Below are 23711 nucleotides of genomic sequence, written 5' to 3'. Positions count from 1 at the left end.
AAAAGCTTTGATACTGCCCTGAGACTCATTTGTCTATCATGTCCACAGAGGGTTCTATTATCACTAAAAAATCAGGGAGCATCTGTGATAGGGCCAATCACAGTGTGTGAGTCACACATTTGGCCAATCACCAGGATGTCTCAAGACATGGAAACAACCTGAATGTTCTTCCGTGGAGGAGTGGATGAAACAAACATGGTAGGTATTGGGTTGGCCAAAAAGTTCGTTCGGGGTTTTCCATAACATCTCACGAAAAACCCGAACGATCTTTTTGGCCAACCCAGTACTTACAATGGAATATTATTCAGCCTTAGAAAAGGGGGGGGGCTTCCTTGGTGGTTCAGTGGTTAAGAGTCTGCCTTCCAATGTAGGGGGCGCATGTGAGTAAAGCTGCAATGAACATGGATGGCACTCTATTTTAAAACACAGCTCCTATTCTCAGTCACCGTCTTCTGCCTTATTTTTCTCCATAGCAGGTATCTCCATCTGACATGTAATATATTCTACGTACTCATTATCTGTCTCCCTCATCCCACCCCACTAGGATGGCAGTTCTGTGAAGCCAGGCGTTTTTGTGTGTTACTGCCTAGAACAGGACCAGGCACATAGTAGGCTCTCAATAAATATATGCTGAATGAACGAATGCATGCGTGCTTTCATATAGGTATATATCAACCTGAACCAGTTTTCAAAAAGACTTTTCTCAGTTGGTTTTATACTGTGGGGGACAAGCTAATGTCACAAGACAGGCTGTTCCCAGAAATTCTTATCTACTGACGGTGGTGAATACTTCAGCAAATACTTTTAATAATTAGCAAAGGCCGGTCAATTGCTATAAAGGAACACAAAGGAAATACCAAATAAATCGAGTTGCGAAGGTCACTGTGAAGTCACTTGGAGGTTTGCACAGTGTTGACTCGGCAGCCAGCACCAGATTAGCTATTTAAATACCAAGGAGGGTTAAACAGAGGTGACAAATTCAGGGATGGGAGTCAAAACTGCTGATAATTAAGTCGATTTTAGTAATTTTAGAGTTTTCCTACCATATTTTACGAGGAAACATGAAGCAGGGTAACTCGAGGATTACAAAGAAAATCTCTCAAAGGCTTACAAATAAATGTTTTAAAGGTTTGTTGTGTTTGCTGTTTTCCCAGAACAAACAGACTCATTTCCACAGAGATCCCCTCTTTCTCTGGCAGATCTCTGCTCCTTTCAGAAGAGCCCTTGGGATGATGATGTGTCTAGAACATTCAGATCACTGGCTGCACTTATGGCCAAACAGAAGTCCCCCTTGCACTGATTTCTCTTCAAGCTCTTCCTCCCCACCTAAGAATGGCCCCAAACCTGGCTTTGCTGTTATCTGTAAAGGTATAGTTCAGTTAAGAGAAGGATATCGGCACAGAATAGTCCTCAACTAGGAGGCAGGGATTGTGCATGGATAGAGCGTCTTGCAAGCCGATAAGAACATCACACAAATCAACACAAATAATGTCGTGTGAAACGAGTAGGTTCTCTGGTCACATTGCCTGACTTAAATCCCACTTCATCATGTATTAACTGTGTGATCTTGAGTAAGTTTTTCATCTGGAACAGTGAGTGTTATAATAGGATCATTGTAATTGTGCGTTTTAAATCAGAGAACGTATGTGTCATACCCAGCACAGCGCTGCTTCTTGTTAACATTACAGTCTCCCTGTTGTACTTGTCCCAGGGGAAGAGCGGTCACTTATTGACAGAACGGTGTATTACAGGGCTGGAAGAGCCATGGAGAACTAGGGTGACACTTTGTCCCACTTAGCATGGGATGGTCCAGGTTATGCTTTCTGTCTCGGCAGCATGATCATAAGAGCGTCCCCTGCCGCTCTCGAAAGTGTCCTAGTTTGGACAGTGAATTATATGGTCACTCCACCACGAACTCATCTAGCTAGTGAGCGTTTCTTCTGTTTTCTTTCCATGTGATTTTGCACTGTTCTCAAAACAAACTAGATTTTGAACAAATGCTTTTTGGATGATAGAAGAGATTTTAAAAAGCAAGAAAAAGAGGAGGAGGGAGGGGTGAAGGAGGAGAAGGAGGGGCAGAGGGAGGAGTCCCCAAATTTTTATGACAAACCACCTGCTGAAAGCCTTTCTGGAAAGGTAGCCCATAATCTGGAAGGAGTGTTGATAGAACACGTTCAGCCCAGGGAGAAGGGCAGGGGATGAAGGGTATGGAACCCTCCTGCCAAGCTGGTTTCTGGGTCCTGGAGACTGTAGTTTGAGCTTCTTATTCTGTTTCCTTTCCTTCTGACACCAGCAGCATCAGTAACAATCCTGGGGGAGATGGAAACAATACCAGAAATTAAGACTGAAAATCAATTTTAAACCTTTCACCTCTATCTGTAAAGTTTTTTCTTAGCATGTTGGTGTTTTTCTAAAAATGTCCAATCTCCTGTATTTGCTCCCTACAAGTTTTAGAAACTTGGGTTTCTTTTAAGTCTTTTAAACTCTGAGTTTGTGATCTCTTCTCTCCAGTCCTCCAGAACCCTGTAATCTATAGTGATGGATGCTGACCTGACGGAACAGAGCTTAATCTTGAACACTGGCTTTCGGCTAGGGGCAACTTTGTCGTGGGATATTTGATAATGTCTGCGACATATTTTCTAAACTTCTATTCCTTACCAGAAATGGAAAAAATTTATCAGAACAAAAAAGATACACAGCCATAAAAAAGAAGGAAATAATGCCATTTGCAGCAACATGGATGGACCTAGAGATTATCAGACTAAGTGAAGTAAGTCAGAAAGAGAAAGACAAATATCATATGATATCACTTAAATGTGGAATCTAAAATATGGTACAAATGAACTTATTTACAAAACAGAAACAGACTCACAGACATAGAAAACAAACTTATGGTTACCAAGGGGGAAAGGGGGGGAGGGATAAATTAGGAGTTTGGGATTAGCAGATACAAGCTACTGTATATAAAATAGATATAGATGAACAACAATGTCCTACTGTATAGCACAGGGAACTATATTCAATATTCTGTAACAAACCATAATGGAAAAGAATATGAAAAAGAATATATATGTATACATATACGTATATATATATAACTGAATCAACTCTGCTGTACACCAGAAACTGACACAACATTGCAAATCAGCTATACTTCAATTTTTAAAAAATGAAAATGGGGCTTCCCTGGTGGCGCAGTGGTTGAGAGTCCGCCTGCCGATGTAGGGGACACGGGTTCGTGCCCCGGTCCGGGAAGATCCCACGTGCCGCGGAGCGGCTGGGCCCGTGAGCCATGGCCACTGAGCCTGCGCATCCGGAGCCTGTGCTCCGCACCGGGAGAGGCCACAACGGTGAGAGGCCCGCGTACTGCAAAAAAAAAAAAAAAAAAAAAAAAAAAAAAAGAAGGAAACGATAGGTGAAGCTAAAGAGAAAGGATGCACTGGAGTATGTCTTGTTCCTAAATACCCAGAAAATACCTGTCACTTGCCAGGAGCTAGGTAAGTTCTAAGCAGCCAGGAGAAACAACACAAGCTGGCCATTGTTAGACTTTCCAATCCTTTGTTTTTTTCCTTCTACCTGTAACTACAGGTCCACAAAGAAAGCATGTACCACATCTCAAAATTGGGTTATCATCTCTATGTGATGTAGTCATGAAAACTGTCATCTAGAGACACTATCTCCATTTTACTCACAGAACTGAGAAAATCTACCCATCCATCCTCCTATCCATCACCAAATCTATCCATCGATCATCCTTCTATCCACCCACCCATCATTTATCCATTCATCCACCACCACACAAACTTTTTCTGAGGACATTTCTTGTGACACAGCCTCAGCTAGTGTTGTAAAAATAAACGTAAACAAAACAAGGTTCCTTCCCTGCTGTGTAATTCTGCAGAGTGGAAGAAGCTTACTAAACTACAGAGTTTTTCATATTCACGCTGGTTCTTGCTGGTGTACCACGCCATGCTTCATCAATAACTTTGATTATACATTTGTTTACTCTGAAGATCCTTAACTACACCCTCTAAGCCCAAATATGCCAAGGCCATGCTTTGTAAAAATATTTTTGCTGCTCATATATTGAAATACATTTCTTAAAAACTTGGAGTCAAATGTTTGAAATTTGTTGATTTAACACAGTTTAAAAAAATCATCTAGCTCATGATTTTTACACTCCAAAATACTACTGACATCTGGATTTTCCTTTATAATTTGGTTGGGTTTAATCTGATTGGACTTGAAGGAGATAAGGGCTGAAAAGGAGGGTCTGCCTGGGTGAGAGCCTCAGCCCTGTTGGCACATTCTCCCTGGGGATGCATATGTTTAATGGGTGAGTTATGAGTTCAGTGACCTTGGGAAATCCCTTTCATTTGATGGGCATCATCTTGGATGAAATGATCTTGGGTTCCTTCAACACTCAAGTTCTGTAATCTATGATCTAACACCTCACGTATTTAGAAGTCACTAATCAGAGCAGAACAAAGCTTGGAAGCAGAAATTGAGCAAAGAAGGTCTCCCAGAGCCAAAAACAATATAACTGAGTTGGCTTCTTAAAGCGTGAGTGTTTTCCTCAAGGATGAGCAACAGAACTCTAATTCAGAGCCCACGACTTTATTCTAAATTCAATCTAACCTATTTTCTGGTGTCTTAATCCAGAATACATTAGAAACAAACGATTACATTAAAAGCAAAGAGGGAAGTCAAGCTTCAGTTATTGATAAGGTTTACTTCTTCATCTCAAATGAACCAAGAAAATGACTTATTGATTGAAAGAAAGAAAAAAGGAAGGAAGGAAGGAAGACAGAGAGAGGGAGGGAGGGAAGGAAGGAGGGGAGGAGGGAGGGAGGGAGGGAGGAAAGAAAGAAAATAAAGAGCCCCATATGCCTGGCAACAAGTAACAAAAATCTTAAAAGCAGACTGATGACTATGCATGTTGGGAAAAAAACAATAAAGATATTTGGCTTTATTTTATCATATTTACTTACTAATTAGCACAATATTATTGAGGCAAAACCCCAAATGTAAATATTTCAGGTAGAGTAACCTAACGTAAACAAATTATACGTAACTATTTCTTATATATTATAATAACCCATCTTGAAAATAAGGCATAATTGCATAGGTTAGAAATTTACGTGGCCCAGTAATTTATCTTCTTTATACTTTCTTTACTGCAGTCTAAATTAGGTTTCAAATTCTTCCGTAAGTCTATTGCTGGTGTGGTTGCCAGAAATAAGATCAAAGTTCTTGTTCATTTAAAGTTGGTTTCTCAAGAATGGCAGGGAGCAGACTCCTTGTCAATGGAGTCAAACAGAAGAAAGGCAATGAGTAGATCCCAACGCTGAGACGAAAGGGCCCTGGAAGGGAAGAGATCCCCTGTCCCTGGGGATAGCACTTAAACTTCCACCTGCCACTTTCTAGACAGGTGTGCTCTGCTGGATAAGCACATGTCATATCCACAATAAGTGCTCAGTAAAGATCTCACCCTCTCTTAGAATATTAAATATTGAAAGGACCTTAAAGGTTGTTCTGTCCAGCTCCCTCTTAGAATGTTTTGCATTTTGCCACTATTAAGAAAGCTCTCAACACATAGGTATTACTTTTTAAATCGTTTAACACTCTCAACAACCCTGGGAGGTGGTCACTGTCCTGCAGTAGAAACAGGGGATGCCACAGAGTGAAATAACATGGAATTGAACTGGATTAAATTAAGAGTTGTGAAAAACTGACTCTGTAATATGGCTTTTCTTCTGAAATATTTCCCATGAGGACAGCTGGATCACTTTTGGACCTTGTAGAAAAATAACAGTCATGGGACTTCCCTGGCAGTCCAGTGGTTAGGACTCCATGCTTCCACTGCAGGCGACACTGGTTCGAGCCCTGGTCGGAGAACTTAGATCCCGCAAGCTGCCAGCACAGCCAAAAAAAAAAAAAAAGAAGATAACAGTCATGCTAATAATCCCTGACAGTCATGACGTAAGATTGTGCGCTCCACTTCTTTTCCCTGCTTTACTGAGATATCATTGACATATAACATTGTGTAAGTTTAAGGTGTACAATTACAATGATCTAATACACATCCATCTGAAGTTGAATAAGGCTGCACTCTGCCTTATTTCAGCTCTCATGCTGTAAACAAGTGTCTTTTTCACAGTCTATTCAATGCCAAGGTTTTTGCACTTTTTTGCTGACATCACTGTTTAAAATGGCCCCCAAGCGCAGTGCTGACGTGCTGTCTAGTGTTCTTACTTGCAAGAAGGCTACAGATGTGCTGGAGAAAATATATGCATTAAATAAGATTTGCTCAGGCACAATAATGTGTTTTAGAAAGAAACACACATTAAACAAGGTTATATATTGATCAGTTGATGAAAGAGCTGTGACCAAAGACTTGCAGGGACCTAACCCTGTGTTTCTCCAGGATCAACGGCTCTGTATTTGCTAATTCAGTGTTCACAGCAACTTTATAGAACTACCGAGAATAACAAGAATCAACTGCACTTAGAAGGATGCCCGACACAGACTAAAGCCTCATGAACATCTCCACTTAACCATTATTATTTGAAAATTAATATTTGCAAATTAATTTTAAATAATTAAAAATTAATTATTATTTGTAAATTCTTATAGTCAGTGTTTTGGTGTTAACAGAGATTATTAGTTGTAGGAGCCCCATGGAAATTTGTTGTCTGTATGTCAATGAAAGAATGAATTGGTTTCACCTTCATCACGTGATAGTTCGGACCACCTCCATCTCTAGCGTGGACCACTACAGTAGCCTCCTAACACTTCTCCCTGATTCCAGGATTGTCTCTCAGGTGAATTCTCAACTTGGCAATTTGAGTCACCCTTTAAAAATGTTAACTGGATAATACCACTCCCCTCAAATCCCTCCAATGGCTTCACTTTACACGTAGGACTAAATCTGAAGCTCTTCTAGAAGCTCTGAAGGTCTATGTAAACTGGTGTTATCTCCCAGTCTTTCTACGACCTCTGTCTCCTGCCTCACTGTTCCCCATCACTGGACCACACGATCTAAACCAGGCCCCCTGCCTGAAACTCTCTACGCCCGTCTCTCCATAGCTCACTCTCTGACTTCTTTTACATCCCTGCTGAAGTCACCTCCTCAAGGTCACCTTCCCTGATTGTCCTGTGCAAAACAGCTTCCCTCCCTTCCCTCCCTCTCTCATTCTCTTACTCAGCTCTGTTCTATTTGTTGGACTTCTGTCTCCCCCCTAGACAGGAAGCTCCAGGAGGGCAGGGAGCCTACCTCTCATCTCCTGGTGCCTCGTCAGCACCTAGAACAGCTCCTGGCATACAGGAGACTCTTGATAGTGGTGTGTTATATGAATGAATGCTATTTTGACTGAACTGGCTTGACTTGCCATCCAAGTCCACCGAATGTTTTCAGATTGTTTGCACAACCAGTGCTTTTTCTTAGGGAGCAGATGTCCTCCTCGGTCAGTCAGTGGGCCATCAAATGTGTTTTAACTAGCAATGTTACTCTGCAGTTCCTGCCCAGGTGGATGTGAACTGTCTATAAAGTCAACATTGAAATGGAGCCACCTCTTCTTCCTTTTCACAGACTCACTTGCCTCATTGAAAGGAAGTCGGGTATCTTCCTCTTGGGTCTCTCTCCCTCATTTGATTTGCCCGAGAACCCCAGAAGTTTCCTCATGCCAAAGGGGTGAGACACTCTTCTAGTTTCCCATCTTCACCAAATGCTGATGCTCAAGCCAGGGGCCCTTCTCCCCTCTGCAGGGACGCCTGATACCAGTCCCCACACAGCCCCAGGGGCTAAACTTCGCGGGTCAACAACCCCATTCCTAGACTCCAAGTTCCCCCCAGGGGAGTTCCCACATCACAGCTCTCAGCAAGTCCCCCCTCGGTTCCACCCCAAGCGGGTTTCGCTCCCTTCCCCTACCCGGGGCCCAAGCTGGTCCCGAGAGCCTGAGGTTAGGGTGCAGTCCAGCACCACTCTACATCCCCTAGGGTGGGCTAAATTCTTCTTTACCCTCAAAACAAAAACAGCCCAACTCTACCCTTCCTCAGTAACCCAGGGCAACCCCCCTGCACCTGTCTTTTGGTGAGTCCAAGATAAGTGACCAGCCCTTCCTCTGCTGACACGTAGATGGCAGCTTCTCTCACCAAGAAAAATGAAAGAAACACACCCTTAACATCCAGCGCGGCACCCCTCTGGAAGGCTCCCAACTACATGTGTAAGCAAAAGCCAGCTTTTTTAAAAACTGAACTTCATATTTAAGTCCCTGATTTCACAGATACCACTCATGACATTTATGAATATATAGGATTTTGCCTTTAAACAAAATTTCAAAACAATCCAAAGGCAGACCCAGCCCTTCCTTCCCCCTCTTTTCCTTGCACTGGGCATCTGGGTGTCTTTGGATGCAACCCTTAACACTTTCAGTCCTTGGCTTCCCAACCTGACTTTTGGGAAGTGATTGCTGTCCTGCTCTTGCAAGGTTATTTGGGACTAAAAAAGACATATGTGTGAACAGAACCCATAAACTGTGGACACACAAAGGTAAGGCATCTTCGTTAGACCTTCAGTCCACGAAGGCAATGGTGTCCAACCCCAGCTGTGCATCAGAATGACAGGGGAGTAGGTCAGAAAGAAAGACTCCCTAAGTCTCATCTCCAGAAATGATTTTTCCAATCGGTCAGACTTGACTCCCTGGTGTCTGTTCCATAGATTCTGCAGGAATGTCTCATGCTCTTTCAGGTTTAGAAAGACTGCTCTAAGGATCAAACATCTATACCTTCAAGGGAACTTGGATCAATGAACTACCACTCCAGAGAATATTTGCACATTAAGTCCTATTTCTATTTGAGAAATAAAAGCTTTGCACCCATTAAAATTTTACAGGTACCCAAGATCAAGTGAGAAAGCTATTTTTCAGGTGGAGAATCTTTGACAGTTCCTTGAAGCTAACCTAGGTGGGACTTTTGTCTAAAGAATATAATAAGGTATATTTGAACCATGTGAGTTTTTATAGTGAAGGAGTAAATAAGGAACTTGGTAGGCCTAAAAGTAATTTAGGCACATGGTAGCAAGGGGGAAAATTCATAGATTTTTTTGGAGGATTGAGAAAAAGACTTCAAAGCAAACTTATTTGGAGATTTTTTCATATATATTTATTTCTCCTTATAAGTCTAATTGGTTTTTTAAGGCATTACTCGTCTGTATGTCTCTGGTGCACCTATATTCATTACATTTTTAAAAAATCCTGTTGGGTGAGTGCAGAAGCATTTGATACATGTAAAACTTGAAAGCTCTTTTGTAAGCCTGTCTTGAAACCAGGAAGTTGAATTTTCCCAGAATCAAACTGGCTCATGTTTCAATAGAAACTCAGAGCTCACAAAATATGGGTTGTATTTTTCTACTCCGGCTAAACTTTTCTTGCCTTTTTTTCCCTGCTTTTACTCTAAGTGTGTGCACACGGCTATAAATGCAGGTGGCAGTTCTCCTAGGTCGAGATAAAGTTAGATGTTTCACCTACCTGAGGACTTTGGGGGCTTTGTTCAAGTTTCTGTCATGGGATTTGAAGGCATAATTGTTAGATGGCTGTTAGTAAGCTGAACAGTTTCTGAAGTCACAGAAAAGACCAGGGATCATGTACCTGCTGGAAATAAGCAGGTTATACACTAATCAACAGCAGAGTTGAGTCAGCAGAGAGAAAGACTGGGCTCTATCTCTGTGGACGTGGAAGTTGGCAAAAAGGAGTTGCCCTCCTCCCCTTTCTGAGGTGGTAGCAGCAAAATGAGTTGGATGATCTAATTATAGCATGGTGCCATAATCCAAGTCCCCAAAGATACAATTCAGGAGGTTCCCAGGGGAAATTCCTATTGTTATATTCATGAAAATCAAATTGAAATTTAGCATTTCCTTCAATTATGAAGGAGAGGGAAATGGCAATATTTGTATCTGTGACTCTGTCCCCAATTAAAATCACAGATATTTTTAGATCTCATTCCAGACGTGACTTGAAGTGTCACATGTGCTCCTCACTACTTCAAAATTTCAGTAGTTATTAGATCTGCCTCTGGATTTTATTTGATGTGTTCATAAAGAAATACATACATTCCTTCATTGCTTCTTATATTTCTTCTTAAGCACACATTTCTTCTTAATAATTGATAACTGAATTTCAGTGTAATGGGCTTTCTTTGATAATCCTATGCATTTTATTTATTTATGAATAAATTTATTTATTTATTTTTGGCTGTGTTGGGTCTTCATTTCTGCACGAGGGCTGTCTCCAGTTGCGGCGAGCGAGGGCCACTCTTCATCGCGGTGCGCGGGCCTCTCACTGTTGCAGCCTCTCTTGTTGCGGAGCACAGTGGCTCACGGGCCTAGTTTCTCCGCGGCATGTGGCATCTTCCCAGACCAGGGCTCGAACCCGTGTCCCCTGAATTAGCAGGTGGATTCTCAACCACTGTGCCACCAGGGAAGCCCTGCATTTTATTTTATACATTAAAAACAATATTCAGAGAAGAGTTCCCCAGAGTGGCAAAGGGATACATAGCTCAGAAATGGTTAAGAACCCTTGAACCAGAATTTGTTTCGCAGTGGTATTTTAAATGAAACTTATACGTCTATCTTAAAATGTTCCTATTCCTGGCTTCTCCTCAACAGGGATATGAGTTACACAGATGTATTGATTTCTAAAAATTATACAGTTAATGAAAACAGCCTAAATGTCCTTGAACTGAGGAATGGGTAAAGAAACCAGCACATACATACCATGGAACACTTCTCAGTAATAGAAAGACATAAACTACTGAAATATGCAACAACGTGGATGAATCTCAAAAGCATGATGAAAACTGGAAGAAGCCAGACTCAAAAAGCTACAAACTGCATGATTCCTTTTACACAAAACTATTTATCCAAGCCGAAAACAGATAGTGGTTGGCTAAGGGCAGGGAGTAGAGTCGGGAATTGCCGACAAAGGGCACGGGAGATTTTCGAGGGCTGATAGAATTTTTGTATTTCAGTGTGTATGTTAATTTACCTAAAAATGCTGCAAAAATAACCCATGTGCTAGTTTCATGAATATCCCCTGTCTTCCAGCTCTCCCCAAAGAGGTAGGTGGCTGGAAGCCCCATCTGAGCATGGAGGGCAACTCAGCATCTCTCCCTTTGCCTCTGCCCCATCTCACGTGGTCCCCTCTGGCTCCGAGCCCCTGTGTCTGCCCCACCCCCGTCCCATCTCTACCTGCTTCTCCCCGCTCTCTTCCTCATCTCAGCCCAGGTGAGCCCAGACTCTTTGCTTTAGTTTTTCAAACATACCTCCTCACAGAAGGTATTTAGTTGGCATAATTGGGACATAATCGATAGTCCAAACTTGGACACTTTTGAAAGTGAAAGTGTTATGCTGAGGCTACAAGTGTAAACCACGAGATTGTCCTGGCAATCTAGAACACATGGCTCCATGGTGTGGGAGGTGTCTACTTAAGATTTAGGGCTAATGATGGGTAGTGGATTGGGGGTTAGTTACATCAGAACCACGACAAGAAAAAAATGCCAAAAACTTGAACAGTAGACATACAGATTCTTAAGGCCCTTAGTCCATTCCCGGCCCCAAGAATTTTCATTGGTTATACCTGTAACAGGGGTCCCACTCTCCCTCTCCACCTTAGCTGGCTTACGCTTAACTCCCAAATCCCTGTTAATCTATCATGCAAAGCGATTTAGCCATCTCTCTGTTTCATTCCTCACCCAATCTGCCTATTCCCTGAGAGCTATTGTTCCAACCAAAATGGCTCATCAGGGAGCTTTTGCTAATCAGTTCTCTCCCCTGATAGGATCATTCCATCTGCTAGAGAACAAAACAGAGGCAGTAACATTAATAACTAATGCATGAATGTGCTCAGCTCTGCAGGTGGCTTATCTCGCTCCATCCTTTCAGAGCTCTACAAGGTACCTGAAACTATCATCCCCATTTTAAAGATAAGCAGATTGAGATTCAGGGTATCAAATAACTCTGGAAAGCAGCAGAGTCAGTGGTCCAACCCAGGTCTCTCAGACAGCACAGGTGACCCTCGGAACCTCTACAACAGGCCACCTTCGCCCTTGCCTTGTCCCAGGTGCCTTGCACAGTTGTCAGGCAAATATATCCAATCTGCCTGCCCAGCTGCCTGCCTCATGTAATTGTTTAAACAGCCAAATTAACTCAACAGCTTCCAAATAATCTGGCTGTTTCCATTGCATTCCCAACTGCTTGAGCTCAAATAATCAGTAAATGCCAGTGTGAGCTGATGGACGCAGGATCAAGAATCAAGAACATGTTCCTATTCTCGGCTTCTCCTCAAGTGGTGATAACCTTGCTCAGGAGTTTGAAGTCGTTTCCCCTCTAGACACCAAAACCCAGACTTGACACCACACCAGGTGATTTCTCTATGGCTCCAGACCTGTGAATGCAAAACTGAAAATGTGGATGCAGGATTTGGGTTTTGTAATATTGTACAACTACATTTCAATTAAAAACAAAAAAAGATTTCAGATTTTGGTTAACTCACCAATGGCATAAATATGGAGAGTTAGAAATACCTCCCAAGGCAGATTTAAATTTTCCATTTCAGCCAAATGCTTGATAACAAGAAACCACCCTGGTTTTATATAACCTGCAGCCCCCTCTTTTCTAATGGATGTGTTGACAAGTCAGAAGGGAGGAACTTGAGAGGCATTTTTCTCATGGAAACATTGTGATAAATGGTGATTAGGTATCCGGAGATGCTTCCTCATGTGAGTCCGGGGAAGGGAGGGCCAAACGGGAGGAATCAGCAAAGAGAGTTTCAGTTTTCTTTCCTGGACCCAAAATTAACTGACCATAAATTCTTATAAAATGAGTGAGTTTCTGGAATCCTTCCCCCCTCTCCTCCCTCCTCTCCGAGGTCCTAATGTTATTCTTGAGAATTCCAGGCTCTTGGTTTCCTCCTTTTCTGACATGAGGACTCCGGAGCCTACCCTGTCTCTCCCCCTATCTTCCTCCCAATCACCTACCGTCTCCCTCAGATCAAAACTCTTATCCCTTTAGTGTGGGTGACTTATAGTAAGTGTTCAGAAACTCTAACAGCAAGCTCTTATTTAGCACTGAAGTTCTGCCAGACACTGTTTTAAGCATATAACTTATATTAACTCATATGGTGCTTATAATAATTCTTAAGGTAAATACTGTTATTACCACCCTACACGAAAGACGAAGGCGCTGTGGAATAGAGAGGGTAAGTACTTTGCCCAAGGGCACCCAGTTGGAAAACAGCGCAGTCCAGCGACGCACCTAGACAGCCTGGCTCCAGAGTCTGTAAACTTAATCCTATGAACTTAACCCTTCCTAATATTTGGGAGGCATGGACCTGGTGCCAGCCACCGTCCAGTGCATGCATGCCCTAAGACCTGCTGGTGTGCCAGCCACTGTGCTGGGCACGGGGATACAGGGGTGATAAAGGCACATAGCCTTTGCCCTAATGGAGCCGCACTCCCAGGAGTCCTCAAACAATTAGCCAAGCAATTACAACACGGGGACAGCAAATGTTCTGTTAGGAGAGGGCCGCCTGCTAGGAACACATAGGAGCAGCGCCCTGCCCTGACATGGGGCTGGATAGATGTGGAGTGAGTCTTGGTCAGGTCTAAGGAACACCTGAAAAAAGAATAAAGTTTAGCTGGCAAAAAGGAAAGGAAAGGAAAGGAGAGAGAAAAAAAAAAAAGTAAAAAGGTGGGAGATAGCATTCAGCAGATGAAAGAGCATGGAAAAATCCCAGGGCAAGAACTATGTCAGGAAAAAGTCATCTCAGGGAGGATGGAGCAAAGCGTGGACGGTCTCAGGGAGGCGGGCTGTAAAGGGGGATCTCCCTTAAGGTGCAGGCAAAGACCAAGCGTAGAAGAACCCCATGAGCCAGTCAGAAAGTCTGGGCTATCTGAAGAGCACTGAGGCTCCCCAGAGCGTTGTCCACTGAGGGGTGATAAGAACTGCTATGCATCTGGAGCAAGCACTTGCAGGAGGTGAGTTAGGAGGACGTGGCTGTGGCCCAGGAGAGGGCACTGGCCACCACTCTCTCAGATCTCATGCAACTGCTTCCTGGAAAGTGGGGGCTCCAATCTCGAAGGGTAGGACGGTTGCACTGGGCTCCATAACAAAGGGTAGCGGGGTAGGGGTTTCTGGAAAGGAACAACCCAATTGTGGGGCTGATTTTCCACCAGTAGTTCTCAACTGAGGGGGACATTTGGTCAAATCTGGAGGCATTTTTGGTTGTCCCAGCTTGGGGGGGTACCACTGGCATCTAGTGGGTAGAGACCAGGGATGCGCCTGAACATCCTACAAGGAACAAGAGCCCCCTACATCAAAGACTGATCCAGCCCCAAATGCCAGCAGTGCTCACGATGGGAAACCCTGTGCTAAACAGATGACCCGAACAAAGCAACTTGCGAACAATTCACAACAAGTGTCCCGTGGGACGAAGATGGAGGAATAGCGCTCTCTGAAGTGGCTACCTTCAAAAAGCAAAAGAAAGAAAACTATGCTTTAAAGAATTTCCCAGCAGAAAAATAAACAAAATAAAAGAAGTTAGCATGTCCCTGTGCTGGGCTCTAAGTCCTGGTTTCAGCTTCCTGACTCCCTGGAGTAGATTTGCTCAGGGGTCACACCCTGGTCCAGCCTGTGGAGGCTGCATGACACAGCACCCACCTGGGAGCCTCGTCTGATAAGTGAGACACTAATCCCTGGATCCAGGATAAAAATGAGTTGATGATGGGCTGACTCATGATAGACTGTCAATCAACATAAGCCCTGTCCCCCCTTCTCCCTCCTCCCTGTGAGTCTGGAACAGAGAGATGAAGGCGCGTCTCACCATCCCCCCACCTCTGGGGTCAAGGGGTCCCAAAGCGGGTGGGGTGTCCACACCCTAGAGGCGAAGGAAGTAAATACAAGCACATATTGAGACTTTTTTGGGGTATTAACACTCTTCCGGCTTGCAGGGATCTTAGTTCCCTGACCAGGGATTGAACCTGAGCCTTCCAAAATGAAAGCCCCAAGCCTAACCACTGGACCGCCAGGGAATTCCCTTAATGCTCTTAATACCTGCTTTTGGTGTATGTCTTATAATGTAACATTCTGTAACTAATATATAAAATCTATGAATAAAATAAATATACAAATTTGTGGTTAAATTTTTAAATTAATATATTTACATAAATTAGGATATCGGGAGTACAGGCTCAAAAAACTTGTTTTGCGCTAATAGGGGCTGTTCGATCAAAAACTGTTGGCTTTGGCGATAGCCCATTTGATAGTGTGCGCTCTGAAATGGGATGATTTGGGAGGTTGCTTATTTTCTTCCGACGCATTAAAGTTTTTTTTTAGACCAAAGGTTTCTACCCTCCCCAAATTGAACTTCTTCCCTTAGGAACTTTTTCAGCAAATGTGGACTTGAAGCAAGTGTACAAATGAGGTTGATTTTCAACAGTTGGCCTGGGTCTGGCTCCATCTCAGTCCCAGGGCCGCCCTCTGCTTTGCCTGGAGGCTCTGCTCTGCACTTAATTAAGGGGACCCCTCTGCCCTCTCTGAGGGGAAAGGAGCCCAGATTAAAGGTGCCGCCTCCTGGCCAGAGCTGCAAAGGATTGTCTGTTCATCAGCCCCTTCTCTTCTTTCCTTTCCCACATTCCCAGGGCTGGCTGTGGTCTCAAGGCAGGAAAAATAACAATATATAGTTACTAGGGGAGGGAGTGAGGGTGGGAGTGAGTCGTTTCTCTGAATACTTTCTTAGTATGGCTTTGACTACTGATTCCCCTGCATTCAATTTATTATGTTTAAAACTGATAATATTAAAAATTATTGTTGCCACTTCAAAACTAATATTTAATTAATTATTTTTAAAAGAGGTTAGCAATTCAGATTTCCAAATGTCTATCCTTTCTGAACTTTATTTGCAAAGGCTGGATTTTTCTGATGACCTTTCTTCTTAATAAATCAGTGGCATCTTTCTCAAAACATCACACGGGCTGTTACTCCCTTCCTGTGAAATTTACACAGCAGATGTGCACCCTATTTCTTTGAAAAGGCTCAACCTTCCTTTTAATCTTTCCTGAAGCCAAACAGTGGTCTGGTTTCAGTGAATCTTGTTTTGTTCCAGAACTGACCTGCGTTTATTTCTACAGGAAAGCTTTTGAATGACTCGATCACCTGATCCCTCCCTGGTACCCATAGGCTCTGAGAGCTCAAGGTTCCTGTTTTCTTCCACTGCTGCCACCCCATCCCTTCACAAGCCTTTTTAGAGGCCACCGGCTCATGAAGAAGGTGGATCATGTATCTGAGGTGTGCAAGCCCTCCTTTTGGGACACGTTCACTTATAAGGGGATTTTTGGCAGGTGATCAATCTTCAAAGGAATTTGAAGCCTCGACTTGCTACCAAAAGCCCCAGATCATGGGGCCCAAATTCCCCAAATTAGGGGGTCAGCCCATGGAATTTATGACGCACCTGTCTGTTATCAGACAGGCTGGCATGCCTCCACCACGCCCAGATAAATGGAATCAAAACCCTTCCCACATTTCCAGGGGCTGCACCTCGGCCGGCTCTCTTTGGAGGTGTTGTGAGGCAAAGAGGATCCAGAGTCCTGGCTGGACCCATGGGAGTAAACAAAAAGTGGACTTGCTGCAGAAGGAGATTCAACGTCTGGTGCAAGAGGGAGTTTCCCTTTTCTAGAAGACCTGAGGGACATGTAATGCCATCAGGGGATACTCTAACACCAGAATCCTTCCCCCAGCAGACAGCATGAACTTTTCTCATTGAAATAATTTCAAAGTGCGATAGTTTTAATGATGCTGAAATAGACAGCCATCAATACTGGAAATAGGGCATTAAGGTACCTTTGTAAGTGCCTAATCACTAAGTAGCCAAATTGGCTTGTTTTCATGCTTAATAAAGACTCCAATACACAGACACATTGAATAGAACCTGTAATGGGAACTAAAAGCTTAGTTCTGTCAAGGTAATTTTTTTCTTAAGTGGGTGTGAGGTAATAGGGGGAAAATTACCTGTATATATACATACTGGTCTCCTGGCTCAGAGCTCCTGAAACCCTTGTCATTTCCTGGGTAATAAGAGTGTCTTTGGTTCTAAGGAAGCAACTATAGGTGGGCTCCTGGACAGCTCCTGGATGGGGGCTGGCCACCACAAAGAACAAGCCATGATGAGACGCTTGGAATTTTCAGCCCTGCCTTCCATTCTCTTCAGAAGGGAGAAGGGCTGAAAATGGAGTTAATGGTTAATCATGCCCACATGATGAAGCCTCCATGAAGTCCCAGCAGTAAGGGGTTCGGAGAGCTTCCGAGCTGGTGAGCGTGTGGAGGTGCCAGGGAGAGGGGTGGAAGCTCTGTGCCCCTCCCCCGACACCTGGCCCTACACATCTCTTCCCTCCGGATGCTCATCTGTGTCCTTTATCATATCCTTTTATAATAAATCAGTAAACATAAGTAAACTGGTTTCCTGAGTTCTGTGAGCTGCTCTAACAAATTAAGTGAACCCGAGGAGGTGGTCGTGGGAACCTCTGATTCATAGCCGCTAGGTCACTAGCGCAGGTGACAACGTGGTCTTGCTATTGGCATCTGAAGTGGGCAGAGGGGAGTTTTGTGGGACTGAGCCCCTAATCTGTGGGATCTGACACTCTCTCCAGTAGTGTCAGGACTGAGTTCAAGGGTAGGACACAGCTGGCGTCACAGAAATGCTTGGTGTGGGAGAAAAAACCCACCTACTGGGTGACCAGAAGTGTCAGAAGTGACGTGTTCTGTGTGAAAGTAAAGGAGACACATTGCGGGGGAAGGGGGCAGGGCAGGGAGGAGATGGGTTGTTTTGTTTTTCTAACTCAGTGGGACGCTTTGACAATAAGTTCAACATAGAGCTTCAACATGGTTTAACAGCACGAGAGAGGGAGAGAGAGAGAGAGAGAGAGAGAGAGAGAGAGAGAGAGAGAGAGATAAAACCATGTGATTCAAATGGTCTAACTCTGCAGAGGAGGATTTGGCATTACCTAGCAAATTTATATATGCAAATATATATATGCATATATATGCCCAGCAATCCCACTTCTAGGAATCTTTCCCAAAGGTGTCCTGACAAAATGCAACTGAAATACACGCACACAGCCATTCACAGAAGCATTGCTTTTAAGAGCAAAAGGCTGGAAACAACCCGAATGTCCATCGATAGGGAAGTGGTTGAATAAGTTAGAAACTGGTTGAATAAACTGGAGCCCAGGTACACGATGTGGAAATGAAAGAGGAATAGTTCCCATACCGCTATGGAATGATGTCCAGAAAATCATATTAAATGAAAAAAGCAAGAGGGAGAAAATAGTAACATACACTCATATTTATCAATAGAGAACACCTGTTGCTCACGCTGGGCGAGACCTGCAAGTGAGGAGAGGACTTCTAGGATTCCCCAAGAGATTCCTCTTTTCCTAGTCTATTTCTAAACCCCTGAATTTCTTAGTGGTAGTGTACTTTGACCATTATCTCTGGATTCCAACACCTAGGGCAACCATCTAGTTATGGATATCACGGTAACGTGATGCTTTCCTTTGAGTATTATCAAACTATCACAGGAAGAGCTCTTCAAAGGAGAGGGTATGAGAGGTTGATCTGTCCTATCAACCAGCTTTGTTTGCTTGGGAGGTTTTATAAGCTCCTCCACGGAAATGGTCTTCGAGGATAAATAAATGAATGTATGCACAATTCTTTTGTAGTAGCATTTGCAACCTAAAATGGACCTGAACCCCCTATCTTGCATCTGAAGGGAAGTCCAGTGTGCTCACCAACATCTGGATAAATTCCCAGGGGTAACAGTCAGGCTATGGTTATGGCGGCCTCCAGTCCAAGGCAGAGTCTCATTCATCTAAGCTGGTCATGGTGGTCCCATCCCCCCATTAAAGTTGAATTCTGGAACTCAAGCACCAAAGATTAGTTCAGCGGTGGACCCATTAGACCCATTTTGCCAGGGGAAGGGGGGTGCCTCTGGGGAAATTCCTTTGCTCTTAGAAAAAAACCACAGGAGGAAACGCCCTTCCGGTCCTCCAAATGCTGTTGTGCCTGGAGGTGAGACCTAGAACATGGCATCCATCGCACAGAAGGGCAGAACCGAGAGAACCATGGGACATGGAGGTCTGACTTGCAGTTAGGTGAGCCAGTAAATAAGCCACTTGTCTAAGCCAGTCTGCGCTGGGCTTTCTGTTATTTACGGCCAACAGCATCCTGACACAGGGCACTCTGCTTCCTATTCCTGTCCCCCCTGAAGTCTTGAAATCATCTACGTGTCACCATTGGTGGCTCTTCTTTTCCACTGACCTGTGCAGGGCAGGCACAGAACACACCTCCCACATCTGCCACCCCAGACAAGTGAGCACCCAGGGGCCGAAGATTTGGGTGTGCCCGGCCAGGTTTATGCTGGGCCCATCAGCAAAAAGCCTAAAAGAAAGTCATCCTTTTCCTAGGATGGCCTTTAGCTACACATGCCCCCACCTTCCCCCATGCTGTCCAGTCCCCACCCCCTGTCTATGCCTTGTGAATAGAGGTCACCCCTGGGGTAGGAGGTGGGTACACAGGAGGGTACCCTGGAGCTTCTAAGCTTCTAGCTTGGGTGGTAGCTACATGGATACTTGTTTGATTACTCATGAATCCAGACATAGATAGTTTATGCTCTCTCATGTCTAAGATGCATCTCACAACAAAACAAATTCAAGAGGCAGCTGGGAGATGAGATGGGGAAGAAACAACCACAGCAGAGGCCACGGTTCAGAGCTGGGGGAGCCGCACTCAGTGCCTCCCCCTCGGAGATCTGCCCAGCTCCTCTCTGCGCCTGCAGAAGGAAGTCCAAAGTCCTCAACCTCAGGCCTCCTGTTGTCCATCCACCTGCCTTTCCAGGCCTTCATCTTCCATTGCTGGAGTTTTTTCTGAAACTCCTCACTCACCATGGCCTTCAGCCTCCACCAACACCCTGCTGCCACTGCAGATCCCTGCCGCCCCTGCAGATCCCCGCCCAGAATGGGCCTGAGGGCTCCGGGCTCTCCGGACTACAGCTGAGGTGTCATTGCACCGTTTGTGTTTCCTTGTGCAGCCAGCCACGTCCATTTCCTGCAGCACAGGTGATGGGCTCTACCCCAGGGCTCCCTCCCAGCTGGGGACCAACCAGGGAGTCAGTAAGTTTGAGGACCCCTCTGGGTTGCCCAGGAAACTGCACTCACAGGCAAGGCGAATAGGCAGCCTCAGCTGAGGGAAGATGGGGGTAAGGGGTGAAGGCAGGGAAAGACCCAAGGCCAGTGGCTCTAGTGACTGCCTCTGACTCCCAAGACTTGCAACAGAGACAGAAAGATCGTTGATTCTGTGACTTTAATACTAAGTTCAGGTCTGTGGGTCTTTGGGTTCAATCCCAGTTCAAGGCCGAGGCTTGGAGGCCCTTGGACTTTGTGAGGAATCAGGACCTAATGCAGGGCAAGTGGGGATTCGCGTCATCAAATACCGCCATGGGGGTGATACGGTGGCCGAGCAGGCAGGTGGCTGATGGCTTTGGGATTGCATCAACGAGCTCTGCCCATCGTGGGCAGGGGCCACACCCTGCTGCAAGTCCCACATCCGCTCTCCAGTCCTCGGGGTGCCTTTTTATCTCGAATCATCATCTCAGCAATGGACTTTTGCAGCAGCATCCTGGGACACTCCAGGCTACCATTCAAGGCGCCGCTTTTCTTCCATCCAGGGACTTGGGGTGCTGACTAGGAATCAGCAGGTTGCTTGGTGAACACGGACCAGAGCACAGACAGGCGTTTATCACGGGTCGTGAGGGGCATCTGATGACATGTCATTGGCTGCACAGCCCTGGGTGCCGAGACGCTTGCACCTTCCAATTCCTGACCACCTCTCTTTTTTCCCCTAGACTCCATACTGGTCACAGTCTCTTTCTACGACTGTTTTAAATATTACACAGCTTTCTCTTAAGTTCTGAAGCCCCGAGGTTTACACAGGTCTCAAGAGGGAAGTGATCCTGTCCCCATAGAGGACCTACAGACAGCCCCCTCATCTGTTACGTGGTGAGTTTACAACGTAGACCCCCAAGAGTGATTGTCACCCCCAGCATCCAGGCTACCTATAGTAACCACCTTACACAGACTTAAATAATGCGTGCTCTCAGTGGGAAGGAATCAGACAAAGGAAGGATTGGCAGGACAGAGCAATGGATTGGATGTGACAGTCAAGCATTTGGGATTAACAGATACACACTACTGTATATAAAAGAGATAAACAACAAAGACCTACTGTATAGCACAGGGAACTATATTTAGTATCTTGTAATAACTGATCATGGAAAAGAATATATATGTATGTATATATAACTGAATCACTTTGCTGTACACCTGAAACATTGTAAATCAACTATACTTCAATAAAAAAAATTTTTTTAAGTGTTGGAGAATTTGAGTCCTTGTGATGGTTAATCTTATGTGTGGGTAGACTCGCCATGGGCTGCCCAGATTAAATATTATTTCTGGGTGTGTCTGTGAGGGGCTTTCCAGATGCTTAGCGTTTGAATTGGTGGACTCTTAACGAAAATGGCTCTCCCCAGTGTGGGCGGATGTCTCCCAATCCGCTGAGGGCCTGAACAGAACAGAAGGTGGAGGAAGGAGGAATCGTGCCTGGTTGCTTCAGCTGGAAATATTATGGGATTCCACTTATATGAGGTATCTAGAATAGTCAAATTCACAGAGACAGGAAGGACAATAGCTGTTATCAGGGGCTGGGGGAAGAGGGAGAGAGAGATTTATTGTTTAATGGTAACAGAGTTTACGCTGGGGATGAGGGAAAAGACTTAGTTGTAGACGATGGTGATGATTGTGCAAGCACTTACTGTCAGTGGACTGTATACTTACCCGTGGTTAAAATGATACATATTAGGTATATGTGACTGCTGTTAAAAGAAACACAGAAATTTATTTTCTCAGAATTCTGGAGCTAGAAATCCAAAATGAAGGTATCGGGAGAAAAAAGAAGGAAAGAAAAGTAGGTCAGAGATTTTATTCTTTTTAAATGAAGTTTATACAATCTACTGTGATAAACCCAACATCTTAAATCCCATTGGAATAAGGTGGGGTTTAAGTACATGCATACGTACTTCCCCTAAGATCTCTGATAGCGTAAGGTGTACTGTTGCTCGCGGACAGGTGTGTGGCTGTAAGGACCGATGTGCTTCCTGTCCTACACAGCTGACCCACTGGAGAACCTGGAGGAAACAGTTAGTTAAGACTGCCCGGGCCCATTCCATCATTCCTCAGATCACTTGGAAAACAGCTTGAGACAGGTATCAAAATATCTGGTCATCGTATTATTCTGATGACCGGAATGCCTAAGACTGGTGACTTCCAGATTTTAGTGTGATTCAAATCATCTTAGATTCTTATAAATGCATATCCCCAGAAATTACAACTCAGTAAGTCTGGTTAAGCCCAGGAGTCAGAGTGTTTAGCATATATGTCCAGTAAGTCAGGCATATGTGGTCACTGGATCCAATTCAATAAGTCCTGTCTTAGGTACTCATTTTCTGATGGGAAGAAATTGTGCTTTGTCAAAAGCTATTACTTCATTTTTTTCAAACTTGCATCACAACACCAGTTTCATCAGCGTTAACGCTATGATCACCATAGTCTTGGAAATCTCATGGTGGCCCCAGTAACTCAATAGAGTGTTGTAGGAGGTTACCTTCACCAATCACTGATGCACCGTAACCGGGGTCATCTCCCTTCTCACACTCAGGGTCATTTGAGTTCTGTTGCAGCTGCAACTGAGGTTTCTGGCCTAGGGCCATCAGAGGGTGACAAAACTCCTGAGCTTCCCCCATCAGGGGAACAGTCAAGTACACCTGCCCTCAGGTGTTGTGACCTATTACATCAGCTCCCAGTTGGTACTGGTGGTTTGAATGTTCTGCTTCAGAATCCATTCTCTATGTCCTTGAACCTGCAGGTAGAGCACCGTGAATTCTTCCAAGGTCTGGGTAGGGGTCGGTGCTCTTCAGCCCACAACTGCTGGTCTCTGGGAATTTCCAAGCTGTGTGTCTCTGAAAGAGGGCTGCCAGGCCCCATATTCCAGCAAGATCATACCACTCCCACCCACCAGCTCCTGGGGAAACTCAGAAACACAAAAACTTTGCACCAGTATTCCAACTGAAAGCCAGAGCAAATGTCACCAGGCCTCTCACCAAAACCCAAGGCCTCTGCCTGGCCCAGAGGGACACTTCATTCCAAGCCCTGGTGCCTGTGATACTGCAAGCCCTCACATTCCATCCCTACTAGGTCAGCTTGCTAACCTGAAAGGCCCTGTGGTCACTTATCCTCTGGCGGTTTCTCATCCTCATGCTGTTGTCTTCCCTTCACTGACTTATCCTCCCGTCTACTGTGTCTTCAGGGACCACAGCACTGCGTAAAGATGCTCCCCTACACTGTCCTGCCTCTTCTTCACTGGGGTCATACCTGGGTTCAGACACCAGGGGAGGCCCTTACAACCTCTAAGCCTTGTATAGCTGTTCATCTTTCCAGGTCTCACCTGTGGAAGGGGTGTGAGTGTTCCCATCTCTTTCAGCATCCCCTTGCAGCTGTAGGAACCAGTCTAGTTATTGTAAGCAGAAATAGATTTACTATCAGATTTATGT

This window comes from Tursiops truncatus, chromosome 4 (genome assembly GCF_011762595.2).
Source record: "Tursiops truncatus isolate mTurTru1 chromosome 4, mTurTru1.mat.Y, whole genome shotgun sequence".
NCBI classification, from domain to species: Eukaryota; Metazoa; Chordata; class Mammalia; order Artiodactyla; family Delphinidae; genus Tursiops; species Tursiops truncatus.
The sequence above is the reverse complement of the archived record's forward strand: the minus strand, read 5'-3'. Positions refer to the sequence as shown.